Source organism: Delphinus delphis, chromosome 16 (genome assembly GCF_949987515.2).
Source record: "Delphinus delphis chromosome 16, mDelDel1.2, whole genome shotgun sequence".
Classification (NCBI taxonomy): domain Eukaryota; kingdom Metazoa; phylum Chordata; class Mammalia; order Artiodactyla; family Delphinidae; genus Delphinus; species Delphinus delphis.
Window position 1 is genome coordinate 33,389,937 of NC_082698.1, and position 17,675 is coordinate 33,407,611.

Here is a 17,675-nt window from a genome sequence, read left to right on the forward strand (position 1 = left end):
CGGGCTTCAGTAGCTGTGGCTTGCGGGCTCTAGAGCGCAGGCTCAGGAGTTGTGGTGCCCGGGTTTAGTTGCTCTGCGGCATGTGGGATCTTCCCGGACCAGGGCTCGAACCCGTGTGCCCTGTACCGGCAGGCGGATTCTTAACTACCGCGCCACCAGGGAAGCCCCTGTTCTAAGTGTTTTGAAGGTATACATTTATTTCATCTTCATGGCTATTATTATACTATTGTGCCCGTGAGGAACCTGAAGCAAAGAGATTTAGTAAGTTGCCTGAGATTTTACAGCTAGTACAGGACGGAGCTGGAATTTCAAACCAGGCATTCATTCACGTGTTTATTAGTTTGACCGTTCAATAAACATTTATTGTGTGCCTACTGCAATACACCCCATGTGGCAATGGGACAGAGTCCTTGCTATCACAGAGTCTGCTTTCTAGTGGGGGAGATGAACAGGAAACAACTACACAAATGCATACAAGTTGTGCTGAGAAGAAAACTAATGCAAGGTAGGTGATAGAGGATGGCGGAGGGCTGCCATTTCAGATAAGCTGGCCTTATTGTCTCACAGGTCTGAATGCAGCAAAGGAGCAGGCAGCAAAGGCTAACCAAGGGCAGTCTGACTCCAGAACTCGCTTCTTCCCAAATAGGACTCAAAGCCTCTCTGTCAGTGATACGACCACGGCCACTCTGCGTACAGGTTAGGAAGGTTCTCCAAGTTGCTCTCTGAACCAATGTGTGAGACAGTGTGAAGAGCGTGCAGTAACTTCTGGTTATGTACATGAGGGTGTGTAATGTTTGTAAACGCGCAGATTCTCTGGAAGGACACAGAAAAAGCAGAGAATAGTGGCTGCCTTCAAACCAGGGCAAAAGGAGTGATACCTACTTTTACTATATGCCTTTTTGTGCATTTTGTATTAAAATTTTACTACGGATTATTTGACATCTACAAAAGAATATGTGCAACACATATGCAAGTTATACAGTATAATTTTTAAAAATCAAAAAATATCAGTGAATGCCCCCAGAGAGTGTACTTCTCCATTAGAATATTTTCAGCTCCATCAAGGCTACCTGTGGGTTCTTCATCTACCCAATTCTTTTTTTTCTTAATTTATTTAATTTATTTATTATTTCTGGCTGCGTTGGGTCTCTGTTGCTGCACGCGGGCTTCCTCTAGTTGCGGCGAGCGGAGGCTACTCTTCGTTGCGGTGCGCAGGCTTCTCATTGCAGTGGCTTCTCTTGCTGTGGAGCACGGGCTCTAGGCGTGCAGGCTTCAGTAGTTGTGGCACGCCGGCTCAGTAGTTGTGACTTGCGGTCTCTAGAGCGCAGGCTCAGTAGTTGTGGTGCATGGGCTTAGTTGCTCCGCGGCATGTGGGATCTTCCTGGACCAGGGCTCGAACCCATGTCCCCTGCATTGGTAGGCAGATTCCCAACCACTGAGCCACCAGGGAAGCCCCATCTACCCAATTCTTACACACACACCACCCCCCACCCAAGTATCACTTTCCTGAATTTCATGTCTATTATTTTCTTGCTATTTTTTTTTTTTTCGCAGTACGCGGGCCTCTCACTATTGTGGCCTCTCCCGCTGCGGAGCACAGGCTCCGTACGCGCAGGCTCAGCGGCCATGGCTCACGGGCCCAGCCGCTCCACGGCATGTGGGATCTTCCCGGACCGGGGCACGAACCCGTGTCCCCTGCATCGGCAGGTGGACTCTCAACCACTGTGCCACCAGGGAAGCCCTTCTTGCTATTTTTTATAACAACTTTATTGAGATATAATTCACACACCACACAACTTACCCACTTAAGGTATACAATTCTTATGGTTTTTGCTGTTTGTAGAATTGTACAACCATCACAACAATCAATTTTAGAACATTTTCATTACCCCCAAGAGAAGCTGTATACCTATTAGCAGTCACTATTTCCTCTAAGTACCCTCCACCCCAGCCTTAGGCAACCAGCAATCTACTCTCTGTCTCTATGGATTTATTCATTCTGGAATTTCACATGAATTGTGACTGGCTTCTTTAACTTAGCATAATGTTTTCAAAATTTATCCATGTTGCTGCCTGTATCAGGACTTTGCTTTTTTTCTAATTACCAAAAAATATTTCATTGTATGGATATATTTTATTTACCAGTTGAAAGACAGGTTGTTTCCACCTTCTGGCTATTAAAAATAATACTGTTTCTTACTATCTTTTAAAAAACATTTTATTATATAGATATATCTTTAAGCAATATATTGTTCCATCTGGCTTGATTTTGAGTTTATAAAAACTGTACCATGCTGTATGTAGTCTTCCACAACTTTTTCATATCAACATTAAGTTTCTAAGATTTTCCCATATCATTGCATGTATCTGTAGTTTTTTCACTTCCATCACTATATACTATTCCACTATATGAAAATACTATAATTTATTTACCCATTCTCCTGTTAGTGGACATCTGGTCATTGAGGCTCTTACAATCTTTCCCAGAACATTCTTGTACATATATTCTGTCTCACGTGTGCAAGAATTTCTCTGGGGGCATATCCTACATGGTAGATGGCTGGGTCATGGAAGGTGTAAATGGTCACTTTCTCTAAGTTATTATACCACCAGCAATGTGTAAGGATTTCTATTGACCCACATCCTTACTCGGTATTAACACCTTTTGAATTTTGTACCATGTGTTTATAATGCCTTTTCAAAAATAAGGGAATTAAAAAAAATTCTCCCTCATTCAGAAGTGAAGTCCACTTTCCTGGAATCCAACCATCGACCCTCACTCTGTTATTTGGAGCTATACAGAGCAAATCTAATTCCTCTGGGGACTTGCCTGGTGGTCCAGAGGTTAAGACTCCATGCTCCCATTGCAGGGGGGCACAGGTTCCATCCCTGGTCAGGGGACTAAGATCCCATATGCCGCACTGCCAAAATAAACATAAAAATAATCCCTCTGCCTGAAGTGTCAACCCTTCACACATTTGAAGACAATTATTTTATTTGTCTAATCCTGTCTTCTCTAATGTGCCTAGAAGTCAAGGTGAGAAAACAGAGAAGTTAGGATGGGATGTACCCTTCCGTGATTAGATGTGCAGCAGAATTTCCTGGTCCCTCAGGAGGCTGATGGGATTTAGGTCTGAAAAGGAGTGCCATGGGCAGTAAGTTTGGAAATGCTGGACTAAATGAAGTTAGGGCATTTTCTTGGCTACAGGACTGCTCAGAACTAGTTCACATTATGAATGTCTGAGAGAGGCCGCAGACTTTATAGAACACCTTTTGAGAAGTACTTAGGCCACACTGTTCTTAAGAAAAAGTGAGGACTTGATCTTTGGTTCCCAACTTAAGCTCTTTTCATTCACTTTTGTTTCCTTTAAGCACCAATATGCCTATGTCTTCCTGCTCCCCATTCCTGCCCTGCCCACCAAAAACATTTCTTGTAAGAAAAATTTTCTATCAGTCATTTAGAACACTGATATGAATTTTTATTCAAGTCATGTCTTTCCCAGAGATTCCAGCCCTCACTAGAATAGAAGCTTTGAGCCTAGATTAAAGACAATTCCAGAAAGAAGAGGCAACTTCAAAGTAAGTACTGAAAGCCTTTTCCTTCTTTCCTAATTTCTGCTCATGGCTGAGGTCAGGAAATGCAGTTCCGAATGGCAAAAGCCAAGTAAAATATTGCATGGTAATGTGTTTTGTCAGTGGTCATGGACAAATATTCTGATGATAAGGATTGTAGATTGTTGAATAATAGCTAACATTTCCACCTCACTGATAACATTATATTTAACCCTCCGAAAAACCCTGAGAGATAGATATTATCTGCACCTTACAGGTGAGGAAACTGAGGCTTACCCAAATCATGCAGCTCTGGAAGTTTCTGTCTGACCCCAAAGTCAGCTCTCTCAACTCCTTGCTCACCCACCTTATGGTCAGAACAGGCCTTGTCAATTACCGGCTTTACAAAACCTGCCATATGTAACCCCACCTGATCAAAAGCACAGTAGCCTTCTAATTGGTCCTCCTATTTTCCCTGGAATACTAAGTATTCCATCTCCTTATACTTCCATTTGGGCTTCCAGGACGTAATTCTCAGCTAACTTCTCTCTGACAAGAACACTCCGGGCTTAATTTTTGGTCTCTTATACTTTTCTATGGGCCCCAGCCATCTTCTCCAGATGGATTAAACCAAATCTCTCTATGTGTTCTTAGCAGATCCCATTCTTGATCTCATTCTAAGCAGAAATCTGCCAAAGACTTCCCTGACTGATGTTCCACCATGAGCTCAGCCTGAAAATTAGCCACATGGATAGTCATTCCTTTTAACCACGACCAAGGGTTCACCCTGGCCCAAGCTTACCCTGAACCCAGATATTTGGGATTAGATAGGGATTCAAGAGCAGTCAAGGATGCCAAGGAACCCAAACTAGGCAGCTCTCCCTTCCCCATTTTTCTTTTAATTGTATTCACAGACACCTCAGGGAGGAGGGCGGAGAGTTAAAAAAAAGACTGAGTTCCTGGGTCCAGTTCTGGCTGCTTGAACCCCCAATCTCTGACTTTGCCCAGAACACAACACCATGGGGTTCAGGAGCAACCGCGGGTATTCCCAAAGGTTCTGATCCGAGAGGAAATACCACCACAACATGAAACGAGTTCTAGAGTGCTTGTCCCCAAACACTGCCTTCTGGAGGAATTTGCTTCATTTTACATGTGATGCTGCCCTCAACAGTCATTTCTGTATCCTCTGACTCTGGCCATGACTAGTTAGACCGGGAGTGACATCTGACCCAATGAGGGGACCATCCATAAACTAGCCAGCAACGTATACTCACAGGGCCTGGCTTAAGAAAATGAGTCAGAACAGTCAGCTTCCTCTCTTGAGAATTTAACCTAAACGCCTCCAGGGGAAGTTGCCAGGTGGCAGTGGTGGTACCACCTTGAAAAGCCCAGCAGAACTGAGATGGGAGTGGCCGTTAAGGCCCATGTGCGAGGTGGGATTTGGAGGAAAGGAGAAATTGGAACCACACAGGAAAGCCAAGGAGGGAAAGGGGGGAGAGTAGATGCATTGAGAAAAGCCAGGAAACCATGAGAGAGAAGAGAGAGAAGAGAGAGAAGAGAGAGAAGAGAGAGAAGAGAGAGAAGAGAGAGAGAGAAGAGAGAGAAGAGAGAGCACGCGCCAGCCTTGCAGAGACAAGCCTCTGTTCCCGATGGCTCTAGGGCTTTCCACTCTAGTCCCAGTGAGATGCCCTGTGTTGGCCTCTGGTCCACAGATTTTGCTGTGTTTTCTTTTGGGTTCTCGTAACTAAAGCCCTTTTTCTTAATGATACTCAAGTGGGTCACTGTTCTTTGAAACCAAAAGGAATCTGAGTAGAATCCCCCAAGTTCTACTATCTACTTACCCCATCAGTTTGGCCCTGCTAATCCTTTAAATCCTAGAAGCCCCATTAAGAGAAGTAAAATCTCTAGAAAACTTAAGATTCAAACAGGTCAATTTTTTGGTTTATTTTAGTTCTTAAAAAGCAACAGAAACGTGCAAATGTATATAACAATTTTATCTCAAATCTTATATATCTTAAATATAGTCTTGTTTAAGAACAAGAAAATATATTATCTGTAACACTGCTTTCACATGACATTATTGCGTTGCACAGTTAACATTTAAAGTTATATTTATTTAGACAATCACTACAAACTGCCTATTGGATTCACCTCTAATATTTTACCCACTAAATTATAATTTCCAAGAGGGAAGAGCTTTTAGGGTTTTTTTGTCCATTATTATATATTCATTATTATCATATTCATGTTTTCTCCTGATTTTATTTTTTTTGCATATACGTATTTTATTTATTTATTTATTTTTATATAGCAGGTTCTTATTAGTTACCTATTTTATATATATTAGTGTATACATGTCAGTCCCAATCTCCCAATTCATCCCAACACCATCCTCACCACTCCCCCCGACCAGGCTTTTAGGTTCTTTGTATGTTTGTTCAATGCTATGTTCTCACATAAATATTTGATTAACAAATTTTAAATATCCATTTTTAAATGGAGCTACAAACTAATAATTTTAAAGGATTTTCCATATAGTTAAAAAAAATTCTTTTTAGTTTACCCAAATCAGGCAAAACCTGACAGTGAAAGAAATCACCCCCATTATCACAAAGTCCTGAACAATGCTGTCTTTTAAGGACAGCAGACACTGAAAGCATTAATTTGGGAAGAAAGATCCAAGGAAGAAATAAAGGGCAGAAAAATCCCACAACTTATTAAGCATATTTCTTGCCATAGAGAACCTGGCCTAAATTTTCTGAGTTAGCTCGCTCTGTAGTCCCCACTTCACCCAATGCTTGACGTTTATTATCTTCACATATGTCTAAAAATGGGGGAAGCGTGTTTGGACCAAACAGACATAAGCTTCAGAGACGGTGGGGTGCACTGCAGCATCCCCCATGCCCCACTGCCACTCTTGAGTCATTGGCAGAGACCCATCTCTGACACTTCCCAGCCATGACAGAGCCTGGATCTCAGCTCCCTGACCCCTAAAATGGTCCAAGAGGAGAACAGGACAATCCTTAACTTCTTCTGAGTGTTAACTGTCCCTGATTCCAAACTCCCAGCTTTCACAGATATATTCAGGACTTTGCTGTACTTTAGACCTAGACAGCTTCCTTCCCACATGGCACAGTCAAAGCTGTCAGAAGCCAGGGGAGACAGCGGCTGAGCCCTGCTGAGAACCTGCCAGCCTGGCACAGGCAGGCTCTGCCTGGAAGCCACCCAGACCACATTCCTGATCCAAACACCCGGTGTCTGCGCCATTTGAAAGTACCTTTCTAACTTCAAGCCCAGGCTGTGGCTTGATTATTTAATCTACTCCAGTGCAGTAAGTACTACTTACAGGGCAGACTTTGAACCAGACAGAAGAGATTTACCATCGGATGACTGGAATGATCAAGGAAAAGTTTCTTAAGTGTGTCTTTATTTTTATTCTCTATTTTTAAGTAGAGATACATCGAGAAGTGGGAAAGTTCCTTAAAGGCCACCTCTGCCCTGGGGTTTCAATCCTCATTTCCAAATGAGCTATGTCTGGGCATTTCTCTAAAACTATGGATTCTGGGGTCTCCTTGAGAGAAACTGAGTCAGACACTTGGTGGGGGGGGTAGCGTCCAGCATCTGTGGCTTAACGAGCCCTGTAGGTGATTGTGATGAGCTACTGGGTTTAAGATACACTGCCATGGACCTGGTCCTAGAATTTGGAATATTCCTGCGGGCATGCAGCGCTCTGTGTAATGGAGATCTGATTCATAGGACCTCGTTCTATGCAGGCTCCTGGGATTTCATCAGAAATACCTGTTCCAGGGAGGGGCTGGGGCTCAGTGCCTCAGGGTGAGTTTCCTCACCCCACCAGGTCCCAGCGGGGTGAGGGGAGTCAACAAGAGGCAACTGGTGTTCAGGAACTGATCTTCTGATCTGTTCCAGCACTGACCAAGCCTCAAACACGGGCTCAATGGGAAAAGTGGACTGTGTCGAACGAGCCTCCAGACTCCAGCCACAGGCTGGCTTTTCCCCAAACTTTCTATTTTGACGTTTCTCAAGTCTACAGTAAAGGGAAAGAAAATAATGCACTACGCCTCTATATGCTCTTTATCTGGAAAATTCAGTTAACACTTGATCATATTTGTGCCGGGCTGTTTCCTTTCTTCCTCCATTCTCTTCACATACATACTTTTTTCCCTCCCAAATCATCCAGGAGTAAGTTGCAGAGATCATAACACTTTGTAGCTAAGGACTTCTACATTTATTCCCAAAGACACTACATAAGCACAGTATCACCGTCGCATGCAGGAATTTTTAATATCAATATGGTACTACTGCCTAATAAAGGGCCCATATCCAAATTTCCAAACATTTTGCCAAGATGCCCTTTGTAGCTTTAAATATATATATTAATGATCCGATCTAGGATCACACATTGCATTTAGTTGTCGTAACAGCTTTTTTCTTCTGTCTTCCACGATAGTGACATTTTTTAAGTATAAAGATAAGTTACACTGTAGAATGGTCCTCAGTTTTTAGCTTCTTCCCAAACTTGATTGCTTCTTCGTGATTAGGTTAAAGTGAAATGTTTGGCAGGAATATTAAGAGGTGACCTTGTACCTTTCCCAGTGTCTCACATCACAGGGCACCTGTGCTCAGTTTGTCTCACTGTAGACGATGTAAGTTTGATCATTGGACACAGAAGCACTTTGCTCTTCTAATGCGTCCCTCTTCTAATGCACCCTACGTCCGTAGGGTGATATTTTAAGACTGTGTGAATATCTCATGCCCTAAAGGTTTTATCCAGTGGTTAAACATCCATTTATGAACTTTTACTTGCCTCAGTTATCAAATGGTGCTTAGAGAATAATGATTTCCTAATTCGGTCACTCCTTATACATTCATTTGGTAGCATTATTCAATAAAGAAGAGCTTTCCCATCTCACCCCCATACAGAGATATATTTTAGTATCTCAGTGGATTCCTTCATCTTTTATTTGATGTGTTACTATTTATCACTTTCACTATTCTGTTTGATGCTCCAATTGACCCAAATTTAACCAATGTGAGCTCCTTCAAGATGGTTCCTACGTCTTTTTGACATCTCCTCAAGTTTTGAACACTTCCTTACTTTGAGTACTTTCTGGTATAACAAGACATTCCAGACCCACCTAGTACTTTCCCTTCCATGGCCCTGGAATTAACCACTTCTCCAAGGAGCTCTGGTGCCATTCAGAGCTCATTACCAATGATGTGTCCTTGCTTCCAGACCTTTGGAGGGAGCAGAACTAGAAATACATATCTATTTTAACAGTGTGTTTGTACTGATACTCCAATTTCAACCCAGCACCAAAAGTTCCTCGTCTCCTTCCCCCGTGCCATATTCATATCTCTCTTCTTCCACCATAAAATCCTACTTCCCTCATATACCAATCTATTCACTCATTTATTGCAATATACTCAAAATGGTTCAGGAACTACTTCACCACAACCACCAACAACCACAAACCACCTAAGTGAAGGGGGAGAGCTTTGTAGTTCAATAATCCTTGGCCTATATCCCACAAGGGTGTGCAGTAAGAACTGTGTTCACAACGTCCTTGGATGGGCTCTTTGCTTTCCTCTGTATGGTTATATTATCAACTTGATCTACAGTTAGATTCAACTAAGCTTTTAATAAATATTGAGAACACACTCAAGATTTAAGTCACGGACAGAACCTGGAGGGCAAAGACCCATGTTGATAATTCAGGGCACACTCATTCTTCCAGTCACTGAGGGGGTAGGAGCATCCACATCCTGCTAGGAAAATAGACCAGGACACTTCTTCCTCCACATGACACAAAACTATCAGCGAACACACACACACTCATCTGCAGAGCTAAGGCCAAATGAAGTACCAGCTCAGACCTTTCAGTGCCCATGTGTGTCTCATTGTTTTAATGCTTCTTTATTATTATTGTTATTTATTTATTTTGCGGTACATGGGCCTCTCACTGTTGTGGCCTCTCCTGTTGCGGAGCACAGGCTCCGGACGCGCAGGCTCAGCGGCCATGGCTCACGGGCCCAACCGCTCCACGGCATGTGGGATCTTCCCGGACCGGGGCACGAACCCGTGTCTCCCGCATCGGCAGGCGGACTCTCAACCACTGCGCCACCAGGGAAGCCCCTTAATGCTTCTTTGATTTGGGAAAGGAAAGCTGTGTTTAGAGAACATGAGAGACAGACAAAGGGAAACAAGGAAGGGACTGAAAGAGAAAGAGGGAGAGAAAGCCAGAGAGGGAAAAAAGAAAGATGGAGAGAGCGGCGTCCACACAGAACCAGGGCTGTGTAGTGCCCTACAGAGCCCAAACTGCATCAGTCTGCCGTAAACCTTCCCTGAAGCCTCCTCTTTACAAAGGGGGTGAGTTTGAATTGAAGGGTTGACCCTGCTGTCTGGGCTAATTAGATATTTGGGAGAACCTAGCAGCAAGCACTGGTGCTCCACAGTTGCAGACATTGGCTAAGCCTCTGGTCCAGCCATGGCCTAAGAACCCTGAGCAGCAGCTGTGGGCGTCAGGGCAGACGCCTGTGTTATCTGGGTGCCACAGGGTGGTGCTGGCGACCTTGTAAGACTTCCTCCCTGGTTTTCTGGGTGTGAGTCAGCTCAAACTAGGGATCTTCACGTTCATGGGCCATGCCATGGGCAGGGAAGAAGGAGCGGAGCCGCAGCCCATCCTTTCTGATGTCTACTTGATGCTGTCATGGCACAAAAGGAAGCCAGAAAATTCACATCTGACTTGGAAGTGAGAACTTTGGGTGAGGGGTTAAGATAAAGAGGAGCTAAGGGTCTGCAGTTCCTACAGATGTGCCTGCCTCCACCCTCCTCGGTACTGCTCTCCCCAGACAAACCCACTAATGGAGGGCCCATCGTCAATTCTGCAGGGTGTGGTGGGCTGCAGCCCTGCGGAAGAGCTCTCTTTGCTGCCCCTCTACCCAACCTACTCTCCGGAAAGCAGCTTATGTGTATTCCCCCTAAAGTAAAACCCGGATGTAGTTTAAAGTGTGATCCTCTGAGAGAATTTCAGCAACACATCCGTAGGCGGTAGAGGTTAGAGCACTAATGGTAGAAATTCAGGAAGCCTTTTCCAAGCAGAGTTGATATTCAGGGGCAGGGATTCTGCAGGACTCCCTTCACATCATGGCACTGACCACTATAAGGCTGGCTCTGAGTAGAATAACAAGATTTGAGGGACGCTTGGAGGAGTCGATTTCCTCCTAATTGATTTAATCTTTTGAGTTACCATAAAACTTGAGGGCTTGAGTAAATTCAGGGGGCACCACAAAGTTTACTTTAGCAAACAACCAGGCCAAAATCTCACACAGATCTGCCTCAGACATTCCAATCACAGGGTGAAATCAAAGCATCGGTAGGACCCAGGTAAAGTGTAACATCATGCCTCTTCCCTTCACCCTATGCTGGATTTTTTTTTTTTTTTTTTTTTTTTTTTTTGCGGTACGCGGGCCTCTCACCGTTGTGGCCTCTCCCGTTGCGGAGCACAAGCTCCGGACGCGCAGGCTCAGCGGCCATGGCTCACAGGCCCAGCCGCTCCACGGCATGTGGGATCTTCCCGTACCGGGGCACGAACCCGTGTCCCCTGCATGGGCAGGCGGACTCTCAACCACTGCGCCACCAGGGAAGCCCTACGCTGGATTTTTGATATGCAGTGAGATGCTGACAACATTCTTTTAAGCAGACAGGTAAGAGAAAGTGGCTGAACACGGCTATGGAACCAAAGACCCAAGGGAGAGTGGAGATGTGGCTGTCACTATCTCCTAAGCTCTCCTGGTTCCCTTAACCGTGGCCAGGAGGCCTAGAGCACCACAGGTCCTAGAGAAGAGAGGAAAGAAGGCTCCAGAAGCACCATCTCTGGGAAAATATGAGACTGACAGACCAGCTGACAAACAACCAATGGGAAAAACTGTACTGAGAAACATTTTTGGTGGATTAGAAGATGTGGGAAGACTTAGCCAAAGGTTCAAAGAAATCTAAACAATGAAAAAACTGAACGGTAATTAGCCCCAGGAAACTAAAAATGTTATACAAGGAAACAAATGTCATAATAGTACACCACCTGGCTCAGCATTAAACAAGATTAACTGTATTTTTTTTAAGTTATAAGCTTGTTAGTATTTGACTCTATAAACTCTGTTCACTTACTTTTTTGATAAAATTTAATTTGAAAAGCTTTTAGTGACTTTAGGATGTTCTTAAATCTGTTAGGGTAAGTAGGTCGGACCTGAGTTCAGTGTGGCAAGAGGTTAGATGTTCATGTCCAGTGATTTCGTTCTCCTTCTTTTCTCTAAAAGGTTCACATTCAGAGGGAAGTCAGGGGCTTGGAATGTGACATCAGATCACGTCCCTTGGGGTAATGGGAACCTCCAAAAGTCACCCACAGCTCAGGTTACCCTGAGAGCATCAGGCATCCTTGGGAGCCAGAAATTTCCCTGGCAGGGCAGCCCCGGGCTGAGAGACAGTGGACTGGGTTCTAGTCCTGGCTCTGCTACCAGTAGGCTAACAGTGTGGGGTGAACTCAGACAGTTTACTTCACACACCCCACCTTTCACCCTGGGCTTCAGTTTGCTCAGCTCTGAAACTTACGAAGTAGGGAAAGGGAACAAGACAATTATATATCTAATGTTTCATTTGATCAGGAAAAGCTTATCCAGCACCTCCCATGTCTCTGCTGGACACAGGAGTTAAGCCATGAACCAGACTCACAAAGGCTCTGCCCTCACGTAGCTTTTACAGTCTAGCAGGGGAGACAGATAAGAAACCAGGGAGCAGGTAAATACATAATTCAAACCACTGAGATAAAAAATAATGGAGGGCAGGGTATTGGGTGCTTATTAGATGGGGTGGTCAGGGAAAGCCTCTCTGAGGAGGTGAGTTTTGAGCTGAGGTTCGAGTGATGATGAAAAGCAGTTTGAGTTTTATCCAAAGCGCCAGGAGGGGAGGGGATTTCGAGGAGCAGGGGAGGGAATTAAGTGGGAGCAGTGTGCTATGGGCTGATTTGTGGGTTTAAAAGCCTCCCCTGGCTGCTGTGGTAGGAGAATGGGGTGAAGCGGCAAAACCCCAGGAAGCCTGCTCCTGTGGTCTGGGCAAGTATGAGGGTGGCTAGAGAGGAGTGAATAGATTCGCAATGTAATTGAGGTCTTGGACGATATCTGCAGTTCCTTCCAGATGGAGTGAGTCTGTCAGCTTGCCTTGAAAGTACCAGGGTCATCAAGCCATAAGCAGTGACTTAATGGCGACTCCTAAGCAAACTACGGGACAGAGATTTCCTTCTTAAAAAGGCACCACCAGGGCTGGTGGTTTAGTCAGTGAAGATGATCTGAATTTAAGCGCTGGCTCCACCCCGCTGGGCTGGTAACTTTGTGCAGTGCACAGCCTGCCAGCGCCCCGTACCTGCCATCTGCCCCACCCGGTCCACCATCCTCTGCTCCCTTTCCCGGGACCTGGAATTCCCAGGGGGGCCCTGGATCTCATTGGCAGCCCAAAGAGGCCCGGAGAGGGAGGAGGGGAACCCAGGAATCAATAGCAACAGACAGAAGGAAGAGAGAGTGGGGGTGGGAGAGAGAGGGGAAAGATGGAGGAGGAATCAGGAAGAGACATAAAGGGGAAAAAGAGGAGAAGAGCAAGAATGAGCTCACCAGGCTTCCCTGGTGGCGCAGTGGTTGAGAGTCCGCCTGCCGATGCAGGGGACACGGGTTCGTGCCATGGTCCAGGAAGATCCCACATGCCGCGGAGCGGCTGGGCCCGTGAGCCATGGCCGCTGAGCCTGCGCATCTGGAGCCTGTGCTCCGCAACGGGAGGGGCCACAACAGTGAGAGGCCCACGTACCGCAAAAAAAAAAAGTTAAAAAAAAAAAAAAAAAAGAATGAGCTAACCTTCATGAATTTTAAGACACTGTCTGGGATCTAGACTCCTCCGCCCCTCTTCCATGTTTCTGGTCTGTCCCTGTCTGGCCCCATATAGTTTCTATGTTCCTCCCTCCCTCCCTCCCTTTCTTCCTTCCCTCCCTCCCCTCCATCCTTTCCTTCCCTCCCTTCCATCAATGTTGAGTGCCAGGTTCTGGGGCACAGACAGGAGCTGAGCAGGCCAGTGCCTGCCCTTGTGGAGCTCAGACTGACAGAGGTCAAATAAACAAAATACAAATACAAAATTAGAAATCATGGTAAGTCCTAAGACAGAATAGAATGACCACCCTCTGAATACATGACAGGGAAAATTGGCATCATATCTGGGGCCTTGACGATGAAATAAGGTTCCTTCCTCCCAAGTTTTTGTTTCAAAACTTTCAGCCCTATAGAAAAGTTGCAAGAGTACTACAAGGAATACCTTATATCCTTCATTCAGATTGACCAATTATTAATATTTTGTCACATGTGCTCTCTCTCTACATAAACTTTTTTTTTTGCTGCACCATTTGAAAGAAAGTTGCAGATATCACGCCCCTTCACCCCTAAACATTTCAGCATTTGTATCTTTACTGGATGGTTAGGGTACCCCCTGGGGAACGGCTGAGATCAAGCCCATGGAGGAAGAAAGATAAGACACAGAGTTTGATTTGAGCAAAGGAGTTTGGTGGAGGTCAGGGAAGCTTAGTCTCCAGAGCCCAGCTCCAGACTGAGATGCAGTCTATGAAGTTCCTGGTATGCAATAAGCACTAAATAACCACTTGTCTCCTCCTTTTGTTTTGTTCTTTTGCAAACTACTTTCACATTGCCTAGTTCATTTCACGTACATACTGACCCTGTACAGTGATCAAGAAGATGTTTTCATTTGACAGATCTGAAAACTCGAGGCTCAGAGAGGTTCAGAAACGGTTCACGAAGGAGTTCGTGCTGGGGTCCGGTAGCACTGCAGGTGCCCCAAGGCCCTCCAAGGCAGACCCCCCTGTGTCTCTGGACATTGCAAATGCCGTGATGTTCCCTTATCTCTCTCCAATTTGCTGTGTGAAAACAGAGTTGAGAAAAAAGGTGAAGCAAAGGGAGCCAGGCTCTAGGTTTGAGAAAGGATTTTTTTGAGGACAGCAGTTCCTCCCGCTTTGCAAATCCATTTGTGAGCAGAGAAGCATCTGTGCCAAAGGGGTCCCGAATACCGACGATGAGCCTGGCTGGGCACAGACGCGGAGGGCAGTGTACCACATGGCGTCACCACTAAGTTCTGAGACCCATGGGCACCTGGAAGTCCTTCCCAGGGAGCCAGGACCAGCGTGACATCATGCTCAACCACAGCCAGCAGACTGAGGGAGGAGAAATGACCCCATGGCTGGTGGCCCTAAGGGAAGACCAGGGGGGCCTCTGCTAGGTCCTGCGATCCCCTCTGGGGCCAGGCCCGGTCGATAGATAGTCCTGAGACCCGAGTGAGAGCCTGCAGGCAGCCAGGCTGCCCAGGCCTGTGCCAGAGGGAGAGGCTGCCGGTGGACACAACCAGGCTGTGCCCTGACGCCTCAGGGCCGGCCCAGGCCACACATGGCATTGACCATGACGCTGCAGACCTGGCTAGGCATCTCTAGGGTCTGTGATGGGCCTGCAGGAGAATAAACGGCAGGGACATAGGCCATCAGGCTCAAATCGCCGAAGTGGCTGCCAAAGAGAAGCCATTCAGTCATAGCCCCCCAGCACTTTCCCACATTCCCCCTCTTGGAAAGGAGGCGCCATAGCCTATCATTGTCAACAGGGACTTATTGAAGGGGACAAAGTGCCAGGCGCCGTGAGTTACAGAGCAGAGCAAGACCTAATCCCTGCCGTGAAGATGCTTTCATAATGAACACTGAAGAGGACGTCAGTCACCATGCACTTTGAGGGGCTGGTTAATGGAGAGAAAAGACAAGTGACAAATAAATCCAATACAGTGCCTGTCACAAAGCAAGAGCTCTGTAAGCTTGAAATGAAATACAGAGAAGAAAAGAAGGGAAGGATGGAAGGAGGGAGAGGGAGGGAGGGAAGGTATGGAGAGAGGGTAGAAGATACTAGATAATAATCTTACTGCAATGTTTTGTGAGAGAAGGCGAGCTCGGGGTCTTTCTGCTCTGCCATCTAAAATTGCATCTTACTGCAATTTCTTGTAATGCTTTGGTGTCAGCAGGAAATGCTCTGACTTCTAATACAGAAAGGCCACAGAACACATACTCTAGGGGCCCATTCAACCTTCAGACACAGAGCCACACCCACCTGGGCAGACATTCAAACTTACACTATTAGGCTCAATGCCCTTAATTCCCCTTAGGTCTACAAAGACTCCTTCAAAATCGCTTCTCCACTCCTGTTTACTCTCCACTCAGCCAGGCACTGGGATGGACCACCTCCACTTTTCAGCCCCTACCACTTCCACAACACACTCAGCTCACGCCCTCAGACACACAACCATACCCCCAAGGCTGCAGCCATGCACACAGTCCAATGTACAAGCAAAGCCAAACGTGCAAGGACCCTCAGACCAGACGATCAATGCCCTCATCCCTCTCTGTATTTACGTTTAGAGTTACCTCCTCTTCCCACCTGGAATCACACTGACAGTCTCTGCTTTGGTCAAATTCACACCTGAATGCAGTGGTCAGGGTTAGACTGGCTGGTAGGGGTCACATCCCTGTCACCAGCTCCAGCGTGTCAGAGTGTCAGCATGTCACACAGAGCTAGGGGATATGTGAAAGGGGTCTTTGCCTTCCAAAAACAATGGGGTCTTTGCCTTCCAAAAACAATGCCTTTGTCAAGGAAAGCAGAGGAGATACTCAGCCCAAAGCAACAGGATGGCTTCTCTGACCTGAACCTGCTTCCTACATGGTCCCAAGGAGAGAACATTCCTTACAGGATCAGGCATCTAACCCCAGGAAGGAACCTTAGATGTCTGAGTTCCGGAATGAGGCAGACATCTTGGGTGGGGGGATGGCAGGGGGGAATCTGTCCCTCTGAGTGATCTCTACAGATACTTCCCAGTCCAGTTATGCTCCTCAGACAAGGGCAAAAATAATAGCAAATACCATTTGAAACACCTTATGATACTATTGTCATGTTATTATCATTGTGTACTTTCAATCCCTCATCTCACTTTATGCAATCTGGCCTCTTTGTAATGTCCCAGCTTCCGTGTAACCGTGGCCAGGAGAAAAGAGGTCCGGGTTCTTGGGAAGGCCATTGAAGCTCCTTGTGTGTCAGATTCCTCACCTCGAAAATGCGAGAATGCTCCAGATGATGCCCGAGGCTCCTCCCAGTGTTAACGTTCTACACCTTCTACACATCTACAGAGCAGCGCTGTCCAACAGAAACTCAATGCAAGCTATGTACACAATTTAAAACGTTCCAGTCACATTAAAAAAGTCAAAAAAGTAGGTAAATCATTTAGATAATATATTTAGCCCAACATATCCAAAATATTAGCATCTCATCAAGGAATCAATGTTTAAAAAATTATAATGATTTATTTTACATTCTTCTCTCAAACTAAGTCTTCAAAAATCTGGTGTGCATTTTCTACTTACTGGCACATCTCCATTTGGATGCTAACTTTTCATCGGAAATACTGAATCTGTTTTTAGATTTCATAAGAATTTATAGCTGTAAAAGGAAAAGGTATGATCCACATACCTGAGCTGCTCCAAACAAATTTTAAAAATTCTTCCAATAACTGAATCGAGCATCTGTTTTTCAATTAAAATTAAATAAAAGGTAAGGTCTCGGTCTTCAGTGGCACTAGGCACATCTCAGTGTCCCATAGCGGCATGCAGCTGGTAGCTACCGTATTGGACATCTGGACAGAGGGGACTGGAGCGTGTAAGGGGGACTCCTAGGGGGCCATCCTCCCCTCTGTTCACACTTGCCCCCAGAGCACTGGACAAACTGCCAGTTGAGAGTGAGATGGGGAGTGAAAAGATTTAACAGCCAATGTCACCCCATCAACACCTGCCCCCACCGCCTCGCTGTCTGCGAGCCAAGAAGCCAGAGAAGGTGCCAACCCCACCTTGCCCACAGAAGAGTCTCCAGCTCATTTCCACAGAGCTGCTGCCAACGTTTCCGCAGGCGGTGGCCACATTTCCAGCTCAGACGCAAAGGCACGGGCGGGCGTCTGAGCTTCCTTTCCTTATTCAAAGGAATGC

The 17,675-nt window shown here is 45.8% G+C and overlaps 1 long non-coding RNA gene across 1 annotated transcript; it reads left to right on the top strand.

Annotated features, from left to right (window-relative positions):
• The first annotated feature begins 433 nt into the window (after positions 1-433).
• On the top strand, positions 434-17,092 carry LOC132439353 (uncharacterized). Its single transcript, XR_009522344.1, has 3 exons — positions 434-505; positions 3,504-3,579; positions 16,664-17,092. It is a non-coding gene; the product is annotated as an uncharacterized lncRNA (long non-coding RNA).
• The last annotated feature ends 583 nt before the right edge of the window (positions 17,093-17,675 follow it).